Below are 17,774 nucleotides of genomic sequence, written 5' to 3'. Positions count from 1 at the left end.
GTGGCAGGAAAAATCCCAAGAAAAAAAAAAACCCAGGACAACAGGAGAGAGAGAGAAGGTGAGGAATCACACACAATAAGCTGCGAATAAGAGGATTGGGTTCGGCAGGGTTAATGGGGATAGAAAAGACTGCATATAGGGGTGGGGTTGATGCAATGCATGTAACTCTGAAGGGAAGAGTAGGATTGAATTGCCTCTAGAAGGCCATTCCATAAATGGGGGCAATTTAAAGCAAAATAGTTTAGGTGTGAGTTAAACCTGCATTTGGGGAGTTTAACCAGGAGGGGATACTGGAAGAACACATGCATCCTGTGATAGAGGCCAGAAAGGGCGCTAGACCGTGGGAGAGGTGTTGATAAACAGGGTCCACTGACCTGTCTGCGTGATGTGCGAGCACAAAGCCTTGTGCATCTCAACCCTAATGTTGAGAGCTCTAGCTTCCACGTAATCCAGGACGGTTAATGGGGCAACCCAGCCCATAATATGTCCAGAGATACAATACTGATGTATTGATTGAGACTCAAAGCCTGTGAACATTGCTGAGAGAGAAATAGCAGCATATCCAGAGTTGAGTGACCAGGACACCATCATGACTGATGGTCAGAGATATAAGGCTGTGGGAAAAGTTGAAAAGTTGACATCATCAGCAATGATGGATTCCATGATTTTCCTTAATATGGAAAGTAAGCTTTTTGACTGTAGTTGATAGGATGTGCTTTGCACCTTTCTTGTGGATAGGAGTGATGCTTTCTGACTTCCAAGCAGATGGAAGGCAACAAAGGAGGACAGACTGAAGAGCACAAATAGAGAACATGCAAGACTCGGACGTCACGATTTCAGAAAATGGGCACCGATGCCATCTGGATTCATTACTGAATCAGGTTTCAAAGCTGGACAGAACTTTCCCTCTCTTCTCGCATGAGAAGGACACAATGTCCAGTAGATACGTTTGGAAGGAAACACCGAGATGAGATATTTTACCTTATCCTGAGCAGAGTCTGCAGCAATGCTGTTTGAAAGGAAAGGGAGGATGGAGGGGAATTACACACCAGATATATACTGGACAAGGTGCCCCTAGGACTATGAAGGAGAGTGGTTGGAGACTTGCAAAGCTCAGTCTTGAGATTTGCAAGATATTTTCTGCCTGTACCGAAGAGACAAATGTGCCTGAGGATGGACACACATTTGTTGCGTGCCATTACGAAGTGACCGAAGGTTCCCCTCAGTTGGTTTAGCCTTCCATGTCGAGAAAACATGCTTCTTGATGCCAACAGACTCCTCAAATGATTCAGTTTACCATGGCTGAGAGGACAGATGGGATAGCCGCAGACTTGTGGGATAAAGCAGTGCACGCAACAGAGAACGATTTGTGTAACTATTTGCAAGCGGAATAAATATCAGATGCTGTGGCGATGGTCGCCCAATCTTTTTCCGAGAGGAGTGATTGCAGTTCTTGCTCGCTGGTGTGTATGGACTGCCATATTCTGCGGTGCTGAGTTTACTCCCTCACAACAGCCAGAGAGATAAGTTTTGAGAAGACTAACATGGTCAGAGAAGCCATGAGGGGCAGAGGAGAAACGGGAAAGGTTGCATAACTTGTGAAAATATGTTGGATTAATTAACTAAGTTTGATGAATGAAAAAGTCTTGCTGTGCTTCTGGCCTCATCGCAAACACTCTTTCAATCCTGACAAATCTCACACTCTTACGATGTCTCTCCGAAAAGACCGACTGGACAACCCTCCCATCCACTTTCTGAATAATCCTCTCCAAGAAGTTCTGTCACTCAAGCTTTTGGGTCTCACTATCTGCCATGATCTTTCCTGGGAAAACCACATTTCAAATCTGGCCCCCAAAGCCAGTCGCCGAGTGGGCATCCTCCGTCGTGCGGTCCTTCCTTGGCACATCTGAGCTCCTCACCACATACAAGGCTTTCATCCGCAGCTCAATGGAATACTGCTCTCCCCTCTGGGCTGGTGCTCCTGCCTCACACTTGGCTCGACTTCACGCTGTTGAAACCAAAGCGTTCAGAATCATTGGAATCTCCCGCGATGAAGCTAACTCCAAGGGCCTCTCACTCACTCAACGCAGGCAGGTTGGTGGTCTTTCCGTCTTCTACCGACTCCTCTCTGGCCTTGCCCCCCCCCCCCAGCTCTCTCTGGGCTCTGTCCCCCAAATATTCCTACAGGTCGCACAAGATCTGTCTGCAACCCTCTTATGGTTAAACTGCCAAAATCAAGACTCTCTGCTCACCTTCACTCCTTCATTCCTCTTTTCTCCCGCCTCTGGAACAAACTCCCTCACTCTCTTCAATCCCACTCCTCCCTCCAGGTCTTTAAAACGGCTGTTCACCACCATGTCTTATCTTCCCCCATCCAAAACCTTGATCTTTTCTACCCTCGCTAATTTCACCCCAAATTCACTTTTTTGAAATACCAACTTCTGTACTGGAAGTCCTTGGTGTCCTTGTGTTTTATATTTCCCCCACCCCCCCCCCTTCCCATGCCTCCTCCCCCCAAGCCCTCTCCCTCCCACACATCACCCTGGTCTCAAATGTTATATTTGTGTGCTTCCCCTTCTCTCCCCATCTTGTCTACCGCTCCCTCTTTTTGTATGTTTTGTTTGTCTGGTTGATTTGTTTGTGAAATAAATGTTAGCTCTTTCACGAGCCTCGATTCTGCATACAAAAAAAAAAAAAAAAACCTTTGGGAAATGTATTCAGCAAATGCATATTTGATTGCATTCAGGTGTGATGTATGAGTTTGGTGTGCTGGCTGAATCATTACTGGGCATGGTTTATCTGATGATGTAGTTGCCTCTTCCTCCACTGACCCCCAATCCTTGGTTGCTGTAAAATTGTGGATTTTTTTCCCCTCTTTCGTAAATCTCTCACCACTCGGTTAAACTAAACAAAGCACAACAACAACCGCACATTTTCTGCTGAATGTTTTAAGTCGAGGCTTAGCAGCTGCTCTGCAATAAGACAGAACTAATTCCACATTTAGAACCACATTGATATCTTCTGTTGTAAGAAAAGGAATGTGAAAGCTCCCCTATCAGAGGAGCATAGGTCAAGGGTCAAAATATGCACAAGGTTCCTCTTTTACTGGAATGTCTGTAATGCTCCTGATGGCCATTGCTGAATAAACTATTTTTGGTCAGCATGACGTTGCTCCCGGAGTACAAACATGCCTCCGAGTGAGAATTTGCCAGAAAGTCCTTGTGTTTTTTATTTTATTTTAAAGACACAAAGGGCGTGGGTTCATGTTGAGTCAGCATACATGTGGCTTACATCAAGTCTGGCTTTACTATGAGCCTCCCCACCCCCATCGTCATTCCTGACTTCCTTCCCCATAATAATTGAATACATTTACTTTAAATTGCATGGGAAAGCTTTCTGCATTAGGTATAGGCCTTCATTCTAATTTGCCAAATTGTGCCCGTTTTGTACTTGTATTGCCGTGTGATATTTTGTTTCTGTTATGAGTATGGACTGGAGGGATAGCCTAGACTAGAGGTATGCGTGCTCCCAGCTCTGAGCTGTCTAGCCCGGGTTCCAATCTCGACCGGGCTATAAACTATCACCCTGGAAGAATAGACTAGTTTTGGCCAGCTCTGAACAAATTGCAAATTGCTGCCTGTACTGCAGGTAGCAAAGGGTGTGGTCTTCTTGGAAGCTCCTTGACACCTGGTCGCACTACTTGCTCTCTTGGAGTGTGGTTGTTGTCCTGCGCAGCAGCCTCGCCAATGTAAACTAATTTGTGGGTCATTCAAAATTTCATGTGAACAGCCTTCTTTGGCTACACCTGTGTTGTTTATGAGCACCCCTGCCCGGTTGTGCACCAAAAATGGTCCTTCCTTTTGTGCGACACAATGTTTGCTGTGCCAGTTTGAGTCATTCATTTTAGAAACGGCTACAAATCTCAGGAAGCCTGAGCCACTTCGTACTGAACTTTGCTCCAAGTATTCTTTTTCTTTTTAATTTCTCAAATCAAGAATATATCATAATTTCATTTCAAGTGATACTAAATAAACGATATGTCTCGAATTTTATTAGGACAGTGGCTACAAGCAGACTACTTCTGGCCTGTTATCCTGCTCTCCCTTTTCTATTGGTTGAATTCCTTTACATTTCGAAGAAACATGACATTTCTTTGCCAAATACTGGTTCATTTTATGCAGGAGGATTTAAAAAAAATTGTATACAAAGTCAAGCTTTTTTGTATAGAGCTCGTGGAAGAGCATTGAATGGATTGGAATGCAAAAATATCAAAAGGAACAGCCGAAAGAGAGGGAAACGGCAACAGCAGGGCCGAGGGATAAGCTAGATGGAGCAGATAAACAAGGGATGTGGGTACAAATGAGGGATAGGGGAAAATTCAGGGGGTGGACAAGATGGATGCACAAGCAAACTCTCAAACTGGAGATTTGTGCCCGGGAGGGGGGGGGAGGGGGGAAAGCGGAGGGATTGGAGGGAGAGTGCCTTAACAGGGTGGAAAACATCATGGTTTTGGATTGGGCATGATCAGAGATGGTGATGAACAGCAGTTTTGAAGATCTGGTGGGGGAGAATGAGATTGAAGAGAATCGATTGAAGCAAGACAAGAAGGAAGGCGGTAGAAGACAGGGAGACATCCAAACTGTCTGCAATGGCCAAGTGATATGCCTATAGACTCAGCTTCATTGCCAGAGATTCCAATGATCTTGAAACCTCTGGTTTCCCTAGCATCAAGCTGAGCAAGGTATGAGGCAGTGGTGCTAGTCTAGAGTGGAGAGCAGTATTCCATCAAACTGCATATGAAGGCCTTGTAGGTGGATAACAGTTTAGGTGTGCCAAGGAAGGACTTTGCATGACAGAACGTGCCAAGTCAGCGGCTGGTTTTGGAGATAGAGATAGAGATAGAGATAGAGATTTGTCGCAATTGAAAGACATATTCCAAGTGTTTTAACAGCTTGTGATTTTTATCAAGGTGTGAAGAGGCTGCTGCCTGTCGATCTGAGGGTTGAGATATGGAGCGGCAGAGGGTGGAGTCATCAGCCAAAAGATAGAGTGGATTTTCCAGAGAGTTGGAGAGATCATTAATGAAGACCAGAAGAACCACAGGGCCCAGTACACTGCCTTGAGGAACGTCAGCCTGGACAGGAAGGGGACATCAGAGAATTCTATTCAGGGAACGCGTTGACTACGACCTTAGAGGAAGTCTGCAAGAAAGAGGCTGCAGCCTGTCTATCTGATGGATGAGGGATGCCATGACAAAAGGTGGAGCCATCAAATAGAAAAAGAGGATTTCCTAGAGAGTCAGAGAGATTGTTGATGAAGATTAGGTATAGGATCCCCATCCGTCATCTTCATATATTTTTCATATAGGATCCATCCCCATATTAGAACATTGCCTTTGGGCACTCTCTTTACAGGGAGAGGAGATGAAATGATTCTGTTGAGAGCCACATGTTGGTTACGAGAATAGAGGAAGTCAATTACCCAGGAGTAGAGTTGGCCTTGGATGCGATGGGCAGAGAGTTTTGAGAGCAAGGCCAGATGCCAGACTGTATTGAAAGCTCGAGCTACAGTGCCTTCAGAAAGTATTCACACCCCTTGACTTTTTCACAATTTCTTGTGTTACAGCTTCAATTTAAAATTGATTAAACTGAGATTATTTGTCGCTGATATAAACATAATATCCCATAATGTTAAAGTGGCATTTTTTTTTTTTAGCAATTTATACAAAATAATTTAAAATGAAATACAGAAATATCTAATTTACAGAAGTATTCAACTCCCTGATTCAATACTTTGTAGAAGTGGCTTTGGCTGCGATTACAGCTTGGAGTTTTCTTGGGTATGTCTGTATCAGCTTTGCACATCTGGATTTGTGGAGATTATCCCATTCTTCTTTGCAAATTTTCTCAAGCTCTGTAAAGTTGGATGTAGAGCATGGGTGAACAGCAATCTTCATGTCCTTCCACAGAATATCAATGGGATTCAAGTCTGGGCTTTGGCTGAACCACTCAAGGACTTTCATGTTCTTGTACTGAAGCTATTCCAGTTTTGCTTTGGCTGGAACAGGTTCTCCTCAAGGATTTGCCTGTATTTGGCTCCATTAATTGCTCCCTCCATTCTCACAAGTCTCCCAGCCACTGTCACTGAAAAACATCCCCATAACATGATGCTGCTGCCACCATGCTTCATGGTAGGGATGGTGTTAGACGGGTGATGAGCTGTGCTCGGTTTCTGCCAGTCATAGCGCTTCACATTCAGGCCAAAGAGTTCAATTTTCATCTCATCAAACCACAGAATGTTTTGCCTCATGCTCTGAGTCTTTCATATGCCTCTCTACAATCTCCAGGTGTGCTGTCATGTGTCTTTTCTCAGGAGTGGCTTCCGTCTGACCACTTTCCCATGAAGCCTAGATTTGTGAAGTGCTTGCAGAAATTGTTGTCCTTCTGGCAGGTTCTCCCATCTCAGCCAATGAACTCTGTAGTTCTGTCAGAGTGGTCATTGGGTTCTTGCTCACCTCTCTGACCAAGGTCCTTCTTGCCTGCATGCTCGGTTTGATCGGCCAGCCAGCTCTGGGAAGAGTCTGTGTAGTTCCATATTCTTTCCATTTCCTAATGATGGAGCTCACTGTGCTCTTGGGAACTTTCATCACCAGAAATTATTTTCTACCCTCCCCAGATTTATGCCTCCTCACAATTCTATCTCGCAGTTCTACGGACAGTTCCTTGGACTTCATGGTAGAGTTTCTGCTCTGACATGCTCTGTCAACTTTGGACATCATATATACGAGTATAAAGGTGTTTTTTTTCTTCTAAATCATGTCCAATCAATTGTATTGGCCACTGGTAGAATCCAATCAAGTTGTAGAGACATCTCAAGGATGATCAAAGAAAATTGGATGCACCTGAGCTCAATTTGGAGTGTCATAGCAAAGGGGTTATTGACTCAAGATACAGGTATTTCAGCTTTTCATTTTTAATTATCTTGTAAAAATGTCTAAAAAATAAATACCACGTTGACATTATGGGGTATTATGTGCATAACAGTGACAAAAAAACACAATTTCATCCATTTTTAATTCAGGCTGTAACACAACAAAATATGAAAAAGTCAAGGGGTGTGAATACTTTTTGAAGGCACTGTATATCCAGAAAGAGGGCCCTTATCTGATATCTGACATGGAGGCCTCATCCATAGTTGACGGAGTAGAAGCAGCATGTCTAATGTGGAGTGACCTGGTCTGAATCCGAATTGATGATCTGAGATGAGGTCATTGGAGAAAAGGAAGGATCTGTGTCAAGTCCGATGATGGATTCCATGATCTTGCTGATGATTGGAAGTAAGCCAATATATCTTTTTAAGTGATCAGTTTTTGCACCTTGTTTATGCAATCTGGTGATGTTGGCTGATTTCCAGGCAGATGGAAGATCACCGAGGGCAAATGATAGTGCAAAAAGGGCAGAGAGAAGATGTGCAGGAGCAGCAGAGCAGGTTTTTAGTACATTTGAGCTGCTGTCATCTGCTCCCGTTGCAGAATCAGAGTTGAGGATTACGAGAAACTTTTCCACCTTTCAGGTGGAAAAGACAATTTCTGGGAGCAGTTGGGTTTGACTGGGTAGCGTGGTTACAGAGAGTGAGGGGTTTGGGACACAATATTTGGAAGCAAACACAGAATTGAGGTATGTTCAGCCTTCTCATGAGCGGAGTCAGCTCTGGTGCCATTTGAAGTGAGGGAAAGGATAGAGGGGGAGCATCCCCCAGAGACAAACTCTACAAGGCACCATCAGGTTTTATAGGAGCGAGACAAGTCTGAAAGTTCAATCTTGAGGTTGGACAGATGTTGTTTTTGCCTCTCATGAGAGTGGACACACAGTTCATGTGGGCTTTGTGGAATGATCTGAGATTGCCTTCCGTTGGATTTGCCTTGCAGGAAGAGAAGGCAAGTTGTTCCAAGCCAAATGCCTCACCACAGGATTCAGAGTACCAAGGGACTGATAACTGAATGTGAGATAAGATGAGTCTGTGCATAACAGAGCTGCAGGTTTCTGTTGAAGAATTCCCCGGGCTAAGTTAATATCAGGGGTGCAGTGCAATGGGTGCTTGCAGTCCCAGCCATTGTGCCTGAGTGAACTACCTTTGTGGTTTTCATAACCATTAGTTCTTTGTAGCTCACAATACATTCATTATTCAAAAATTCAAATGGTGATGTACAAATAGGACCTGTGACCTAAGAATTTCACATAACGTACAAGCATGCACAAATTTTTTTTTCATTCACACTGCATTCCCGAACTGAATGACCATACAAAGCATAGTGTGTTTCTGCTCATTCATCCTTGCGCCATTTAACCTCAGTGCTTAAGGAGCACATGATAACAAGCTGTCTGTCTGAAACACTTGTTTTTTATCCGAAGATATCAGAATCCCGACATATGATGTACAAAAATACCAGGTGGCACAGCGAATGCAGTTGAGGAAATATATTTGGGAAAATAAATGGAGGATAGGGACAAAAGGAAAACGAAAGGATAACTCGGGGGTCCGAGTTGCGAAAGGGAATGCACAGGGTATTTGGAGGAGACGGTTTCAAAATCTCCATCATTTTTGAAACGTAATATGTAGATAGTCTCAAACTGTGTTCTGAACTCTGAGCTATTGCAGGTTTGGGATGAATCTGTATATATTTCAATTAGATTTAAATACAGTCAGTCCTCGTTTAACGTTGTAGTTACATTCTTGAAAAGTGCGACTTTAACTGAAACGACTTAAAAGAGAATCCAATTTCCCCATAAGAATTAATCTAAATAGGGGGAAGGAGAAGAGGAGGGTTAGGCTCCAGGGAGAATGTTGTCGTCGGACAAGACATTATTTACATTTACATAAACACGTTTTAAATAATTTTAAACAAACAATTGAATGTCATGAATATCATCATCTCAAGTTGCTTTTTTTCTCATCATCTCTAGTTGCTTCAGATATTCATTGGTTAGCTTTTCTCCGTGTGATTGCAGAAGTTGTGCAACGGCGGCTTCTTTCGCCTCATCAAAACCCGCTTTATTCGCCAAGCAGAGAATTACTTTCTTCATAGCAGGGACAACATCTTTAAATCCTTTCAAGTCATTGACACATTCATGCCACAACTTCCTCCCACACACCCCATTCACCCCTGAGTAACTGAAGCTCAGGACCCACCGATGTTATCGATGCACAGCTCGGTATACGTATATAAGGCCAACACTGTAAGTACTCTGGGTGGGCTTATACACCAGTATGTACGGTATGGCTAAGGCTAATACAATGGTATTTACGGCATGGTTTATACTGTAGCTTTATTGAAACGAGGATAACCATTAGTTTGGGACTAAATCACAGGTAAAACGACTTTATAACAGAACGGTGAACGACTTTAAACGAGTCTGTTCTCTAATAGATCAGCGACTTAATAACGAAACAATGTTAACCGAGAGGATGTTAAGCAACGACCTGCTACTATGTTCTTACACTGTGCAAAAATAGAGGTTGCATCCTAGAGCATACAAGCACTGGAGGCATTAAGGAAGTTGTCTTGGATGTGAATGCAGTGTATTAAAAATAAATAATTTAATTGATAATATTGTTTAATTCCAAACTCTTCAATGAGTGTGCTGTTGTAGTCCATTTTGGAGGAACAGCCTTTCTAAGTTAATAATGAAAATGCTAGCAGAAATATAAAAACTGTGTGTGTGTGTGTGTGTGTGTGTGTGTGTGTGTGTGTGTGTGCTTCGCCCGGGTTCAATAAGAATAATACAAATATATGATGAAAAGAACATGTATATTTTAGAGCAATATCACAGTACATTTCCTACATGACGTTTTGTCAATTTTCAATTTCTCAAAACCTCTTGGTGTACAACATTTCTGGTTTTCTTACTTGGTGCCAAGACATAAAGATTGCTTGGTTTTCCAACCCTCGAGCAGCCCACGTACAGCTGGCCATGGGAAGTGCTCGGCATTGCCGGGCGGGGGAGGGGAGGAGAGGAGGGAGGGGGGAGAGGGGAGGGGAGGGGGGAGGGGGGAGTGGAGGGGGAGGTGAGGGGGGAGTGGAGGGGAAGGGGGGAGGGGGGAGGGGGAGGGGGAGGGAGGGAGGGGGGAGGGGGAGGGAGGGAGGGAGGGAAGGCAGGGAGGGGGGAGGGGGGATGGGGAGGGAGGGAGGGGGGAGGAGGAGGGAGGGAGAGGAGGGACGGGGGAGGGGAAGGGGGGAGGGGGAGGGGGAGGGAGGGAGGGGGGGAGGGGGGGAGGGGATGAGGGGGAGGGGGGAGGGGATGAGGGGGGAGGGGGAGGGGGGAGGGAGAGGAGGGAGGGGGAGGGGGAGGGGAGGGGGGAGGGGAGGGGGAGGGGGGAGCAGAGGGGGGAGTGGAGGGGAGGGGGAGGGGAGGGGGGAGTGGAGGGGAAGGGGGGAGGGGGGAGGGGGGAGGGGGAGGGGATGAGGGGGGAGGGGATGAGGGGGGAGGAGGGAGGGAGAGGAGGGAGGGGGAGGGGAGGGGAGGGGGGAGGGGAGGGGGAGGGGAGGGGGGAGGGGGAGCAGAGGGGGGAGTGGAGGGGAGGAGGAGGGGAGGGGGAGTGGAGGGGAGGGGGAGTGGAGGGGGGAGGGGTGAGGGTGGAGGGGGGAGGGGGAGGGGGTGAGGGTGGAGGGGGAGGGGGAGGGGGAGGGGGTGAGGGTGGAGGGGGGATGGGGAGGGGGAGGGGGTGAGGGTGGAGGGGGGTGGGGGAGGGGAGGGGGAGGGGAGAGGGGGGAATGGCTAGCTTGGCAAGCGATAGCAGGCTTTTTACTTTTATTTTTACCTCAATGAGGGCTATATATATAGTCCGTGCTTGGAGCCTTCAAGTTCAAGATAAAGTTTTTTTATGAAAAATAATGCAGATGTATAACAATCCACCAATGCAAGTTCAGAAATGAATGCAGATCCTTTATTTTGCGATACAAACGCAATTCCCGCCATTTCCACTCACGATCGAGGCCTCCACAGTGACCGCGCCTCTTCTTCCTCCTACAACTTCGTCTCACTTCTTTCACTCAAAATGCACGAAATTCTGCCGCATGAAATTATGTAGAGGCCTCGTCGGGGGGATATAAGGTAGATAAGGAAGGCGTTGTAACAGAAGAATCAAAATAAAAGTGGAGGAACATAAGGAAATGGGAGCTATTCTGGACCCACAGCCAAACCCGACAAACCATTGCAATACACCCCGAACGTCTAGCGCCGCCACAAACTACACCATGGAATTGCAGCTGGCGCGGTTTTTTTAAACCATTGATATTAAAATAAAACGTAGCCTAAAACCACCGGGATTTTATGCTGATTCCGAATCTGTGTCTAAAACTTTTCTCCGATGTGTAGTTCTTGAGTTATAAGTGGACATCCAGACAGACACACACACACACACTCCTCCTTTATATATAGAGATGTTCACACTCGATAGGATCATCAAGTCGTACATGAGCGTTAACTCCTTTTTTTCAATGATCGCTTTTGTTTCATGTTTCCATGAGTTTTTGGGAATTGGGATGTTGAAATTTTTGTAGATGTTCCAGTGGATTACTCTACATACCTTGATGTGCTTTTGTGTGTACAGCTGTTCTGACATGAGTTTTTACATCATAATATGAGGTGACTCAAACTGACATGCTTTTTGTTTCTGCCTCGCAAAACCTACACTTGTCTGATTGACTCAGACTTGCTATTTTCTTAAAGCCATTGGTATAGTGTCCTTGGGGCCGGCAGAATGGCCTAGAGGTACACACACTTGCCTCTAAACTGTCTATCCTGAGTTAGAATCCAGACCGAGCTATAAACTGTCATCTAAAGATTTTCACAGGAAGGTGATCCATCAATGTGTATGCCTTCTCGCAGAAGTACATCAAACTGCTGTCCCATCTGCCAGCATTAGTTGGTGGATGTTAAGGACCCCATGGTATCCTTTGCAAAGAGTAGGCTCACTATCGCTGTCACCATAGCGAAATTCCAAATTCCTACCATAACTACTGCTGGAGAGGCAATGGCAAACCACCCAGTAAAACCCTTGCTTCGGAAGTTGCTTCAGTGGCACCGACGCTCTTTGAAGAATACAGTACATCAGAGAGAGGGGGGAAGGGATGGAGATAAAGAGAGTGATAGTGTCCTTGGTCTTGGGCATTTATTATGATTCATTTTATATCCCAGTTTAGTTGACCTCCTATTAGCCATTCCAATGAGCCTTCTTTATCTATTCCCAGTCTGCCCAACTCTTTTTTTTTTTTTTAAATATAAATTTCCCTGCTCTTTTATCATTCTCACAGTTGTCGGTGTATGTTTGTCGATATTTCGCTTTATATTTTTATTTTGTCTTTTTTGCAATCACTGGGGCTGTATTCGTTGCTGTTTCGGTTTCATATGTGACATCCTCTATTTGCACCTGTGTTTGGGAATTCTTTGCAAGGTGGGTAACGGATACCTTTGCATACAAATTGCATTTGAGGGTCTCTTGAACTCCTGCATTGTGGTTTTGTTATCTAGCTTCTGTATTGTTGTATTTAGGTCGATTTTTATGTTGTCCGTTTTTGTTGGTTTACCTCATATAAATGTGCACTTGGCAAATTTATCTCAGCCAAATTCCATTTGAATGATGTTGGAGTACCATTTCACTAAGTTCAGTTGGCCTGCCAATTTTTCGTCATTTGGTGTGAAAAGCTTTAAATCATCCATGAAAAGTAAATGTGTCCCCTTTCTTCTATTTGAACATTATTTTATTGGATGCTACGGTGTATCCGTGTACTTGCTCATTAATGAGATTGCTCAGTGGGTCCAGGGCCAGGCAAAATGGGAGCGGGGAAAGATTATCTCCCCAAAAGATCCTGCATCGTAACTTCACCCCTGGTATTTCAATATATCCTTCTGTGTGCTATAATATCAAATGTATCGGGTATGCGGGTGTAATCTAATACCTCAGGGGGATGGATGCCTCTGTCTTGCATAATCCCAGGTCACCTGTGGGCAAGGTGTAGTACCTGTCAGCCCCCCTTCCCAGGGTAACGGTCCGCAGCCATTCGGTTTAAATGGCAGATGGCTCTGCACATCTTGTGGATGAGAGTCCAGTCGACTCCCACAGCACGGGCGGAAGAGGGTGAATTCGCTAACGGCCAGCAGAGAGATGGAGAGGAGTGGCGACCCCTCATCTATCCCACATACTTACCCGTGTGTACCAGCCATAGAAAGGCAATATGATAGCACACGCCATCATTGCCCGAGGAGACTCGACATCATCATCATCATCATCATCATCATCATCATCATCATCAATGTGTACTCCAGTTTTTCATTGCTTTCTCAATAAGTTTCATTATTTGGGGATTGAACTTGTACAATTGCATGCATTTTATCATCCATGAATGTGGAAGACTATCCAAACGGTTTATTGTCATCTATCCAGGCTGTGGACAATTTGGTTCTTCTCGTTTTACAATTTACGAGGATGGCCTTCTTTAGTCGAAGATGTGTGTGTGTGTGTGTATGTGTGTGTGTGTGTATATGAATATTTTTTGCAACCATTTCAGGGAAGTTCCTCTGATTGCTTCTTCTAAAAGGCAGAAAAAACATTTTGAAAAAGTGAGAAAAACAGGTGAAGATGGAATCCTCAAAAATGACAAAAAGGGAGGGAGAGATGACAAATAAGGAATAACAAGGTAGGAATGACACCACAATATGCCACCACAATCCTTTTATGGATTTCTATCACGACATATTTTGACATTCTTATCATAGGAGGCAATAGTTCCAATTGTATGAAGATGTCTATGTCAGAAGTAGTTGTAGATGTGTAGTGTGGGTTGGTGTAATTGTGTACTTTATTTGTAGTGGGATTGAGTACCAGTTCACTGGAAATTCCCTGTGTGTCGCAATAGGCGACTAACAGGGTTGGTGGCAGGAAGGGCATCCGGCCATAAAACATTGCTTCAAAAAGGGGACCATGGTGCCCAAAAGAGGCCAACCCCTGCTCTGCGGGGAAAAATGGCCTATAAAGGTGGTTCATTTGGTGTGGGATTGAGACAGAAAAATGTCAAAATATGTTCTGATGGCAATCCGCGAAAGGATGGTGGTGTTGTATTGTGGTATCATTCCTACCTGGTCATTTTACTTGTTATCCCTTCTGACCTTGTATTTTTTTTTTTTGTGGATTTAATTCCTTCATGTTTATTCTTTTTTTACTTTTTTTTTTACCCCCGCCACGAAAGGTGGATGGAGGTTATGTTTTCATCTGTCTGTCTATCCATTTGTGAGCAAAATATCTCAAAAAGTTGTGGACGGATTTGGACGAAACGTGTTTGACAAGTTGTGTGTGTGACAAGGAAGAATCGATTCAAGTTTGGCGAAGATCCGGATCCAGCTAATAGTATATTTAAAGTGATTTTTCACCATTGAGTGATATGGCCAACCAGGTGGAGGTATGCTCTCTACTGAGTGCCGTTCTAGTTTTTTTCTGACTTGTTCAACTATTTTTCCTAATGTGGATGCTAATGGCGGAAGCATCCGGGAAATTATTTTGAGGGGGCGTCTGCATGGGGACCCCCAGATCCCACCCCCTCAAAGATATATCTCATACAATTAATATCCCGTCCAATAATCCCGTCCCTTCTGTCTCCACTTATACACTCTGCTAACCTGTTGTCCTTCACTTTTGGATTCATATATTTTGTACGTTAAGGCAAAATGGCAGAATTTTCTTTACCCTCTCTCTTTTCTCTGCTCCTTCCCTTCTATTCTATCCCAATACACTGAAACCCTCCTAATCTTCCTTCCCTTTTCTCCCAAACTCTGCCCAATTCCTATCCTACTCCTACCATCCTACATTCTCTTTTCTTCCTCAATTTACTCCCTACCGATATGTACACAATAAAAAGATACCCCCATTCCTATCCTCTTCCCTTCTGTTCCTTTTCTCAAATGAAATTGTTGGCATTTCCAATTTCCTCCCTCCGCACCTCTCCCTACCCCATGTACTGTACATGTAATAAATAGATGCTTCTTTAAGGGGTCAAATGATCACAGCTATTTACATATGGACTAAAGAGGAGGTACTGCACGATTTGCTTGAACAATAGTATGTATACGGTGTACGGAAATGTGAATTTAGAATGCTCTTATTCATTAATCGGTATGACCCCCAGTGAACCTCAATGGAAGCATCAGCAGACCGTCTGGGCCCTTTTCCTTTGTAGATTATGCATTTTGTCGTACCTTACAATCATGTGGCCTTGCTTTCCACGACAGAGACTTTACGGCAGACAGTGAGTTTTCTAGCACAGTTTCTCACCCTGCGCATGTGTACATGGCGGTAAACAGGTTTGTCATATATTGTGGTTGTGGTCTTTTTTTAATCCGAAAAAAAGTTCTGATATCGGTGCAATACCCAAGAAACAATGTTGCTTCCTTCCATTTGGAATCATTGTAATTGCTTCAGTCATTGTTATGTTAGGATGGATGACATTTATCAACAATTCGGCGATTTTGCGATCTCTTGATTTGGTATTTTATGTGATGTATTGTGGCATCTTTTTCATTCTTTTTAGCCGTGTCGCAGACGCTGGTCATAGAGTGCCCTCTGTTGTTGTTCTTGTTCTTCTTGTTCTTCTTCTTCTTGTTCTTGTTGTTCTTGCAGAGAAGACAAAACCTCAAAGCTCCACCCATTCTGGGAACCATAGCTCCACCCATTGTGGGAGAGGCTTCATATAAACAAATATCCACCATTTTATTAACTCGCATAGCTTTGAGGCCTGTTTTGTAGGCCTGTGGTGTCTTCCTCTCTCACACAGTTTTCTTTCAAATCAAATTCGATATATCATTTCATTTTTCACAGTCGCTAACATAGTTTTAGACTCGGTTGAAAAAAAACGGGAAGAAAATCCGATGAAAGTTGCCCTTTATAGAACGAAATGAATTCTCAAAGGCCTGTAACTTCAAGTCCATTGAGATTTTTTTTTTTAAATCGCGGCATGGTCAGTCATACACCGCCCGAAATAAGAGACGGGAAAATGCCGAGATATATTGTTTTTTTTAAAAATCGCGGCATGGTCAGTCATACACCGCCTGAAATAACAGACGGGAAAATGCCGAGATATATTAAAAATTCGTTCATTTGATGATCGTCACGATGAAATATTTAATTTATACGTCGTCACAATAATGTGGAGAGAGGAGATAGCTTCGTTCACGTGTCGCCACACACGGGAAATTGCCGAGATATATTTTCACTTTGCACAAAAATAACATCAAGTAATCGAATCAATAGGAATGTCCTGTGCCTATAACATCGACGTTATAGGCACAGCTGCATCTAGGCATTGTGTAACATCGACGCGGCTTTTGTTTTAATTAAAACTTTTTGTACTTGTTAGTTATTAAAACATTCGAGAATAAAATGTATGGCTTTTGAAGGCTTATTACTTCACTCCATAGTAGCTTCTCCGCATATAGTTTTGTAAACATTGATGGGGCGGTCATTTTTTCCCATACCATCCCATCCCTACATATGGGGTACTAATGTACTTCATGATGAATCTACGATTAAATATAGTAAAATTGACCATCAGACATTCTGACAAGATTCTTTGTAGATATCCCAATTAGTTGGATACTGGTATAACCAGAAACACAACTTTGGGAATGAATAAATTACACGAATATAAATGTGATGATATTTTTCAACATGATATTGTGAATGTAAAACAAGTCTTTCTCACAATTCTTTAATATGCTACAAATGTATTGGGCCTAATTGGATGTTGTTCTTGGTCTGTATCACAGAGCAACTAAGTGCAAGTGATTCCATACCAAAGGTGGAATTCAGATCGGGGCAGATGTTTGGATCGACAGTCAGAGCTCTTAATGGCAGCATGTTGGTGAGTGGATGTTACATGGTCCTGTCAGGACGAGCAAGTACATCACGAAGTGTCAAAATCTTTCAAATATTCTCCTACCTGTGGAACCAACTTACCCAATCCGTTCAGTCACATTCTTCACTCCAGGGCTTCAAGACAGTTGTTCACCATTTCCCATCCATACTCAGGTCATCTCCAATCCATATTCATGATCTCTTCTACCCCAAATGACCGTATGGCCAAGCACTCCCCTTTTCCACATTATTTTGATTTCGCCCCTCTCCCTCACCTCTTTTAGTTTGTTAGTTGTCGGTTGGTTTGTTCCTTTTCTGTTTCAGCTCTGCCTTCCACTTCTTCTTCTTGATGTCTTTTATTCAGCTTGTGTGTAGCTTGTTCGCCCCATGTGTCCTTTCTCCCCCTCCGTATGAGCTCCATAACCTAAGCTGTGTGGCCCGAGCACCAGCTAATTTCCATATGAACCAAAACCCGGTTTGAATCATGCGCCAGAACCAAAGTGCTACTTTACTTAACCTCCACCACAATCTTCCTTGAAATGCCACAATCACCACACATCACTTATAATTTATTAGAATACATTTCTATTTACACTTGCTTTTAAAATTTCCACTTTCGTTGCATTGCATGAGCTCATTATACAAGCTTTTCATTGCTCCACGACCCGAAAACATCACACCCGAATAACCGCGACTTTGCCTCAACCACAAGGCTTACCTGCATTCCTCCCCAATCATCTAAGAACACCACGGATGCCCGCTGCCAACTTGGGAGCGCCGGGGGGATGGGGTGTGGGGGGGAAGCACAAGGAACGGCGGTGGTGGTAAACTACACTCTCCCCGTTCAGACCTCTTTAAATATCAGAACAAGT

At 44.0% G+C, this 17,774-nt stretch overlaps 1 protein-coding gene across 1 annotated transcript in view; it reads left to right on the top strand.

Annotated features, from left to right (window-relative positions):
• LOC137430246 (integrin alpha-8) overlaps window positions 1-17,774 on the top strand; it is a 155,180-nt gene that overhangs the window by 2,926 nt on the left and 134,480 nt on the right. Inside the window, exon 3 of the mRNA XM_068120960.2 lies at window positions 16,815-16,909. The gene's annotated coding sequence lies outside the window, so the exon portion shown is untranslated. The remainder of the gene's footprint in view (window positions 1-16,814; window positions 16,910-17,774) is intronic.

This window comes from Myxine glutinosa, chromosome 6, assembly GCF_964187855.1.
Source record: "Myxine glutinosa chromosome 6, kmMyxGlut1.1, whole genome shotgun sequence".
Taxonomy (NCBI): Eukaryota; Metazoa; Chordata; class Myxini; order Myxiniformes; family Myxinidae; genus Myxine; species Myxine glutinosa.
Note: the sequence above shows the minus strand (reverse complement) of the source record. Positions and strands in the feature narration are given on the sequence as shown.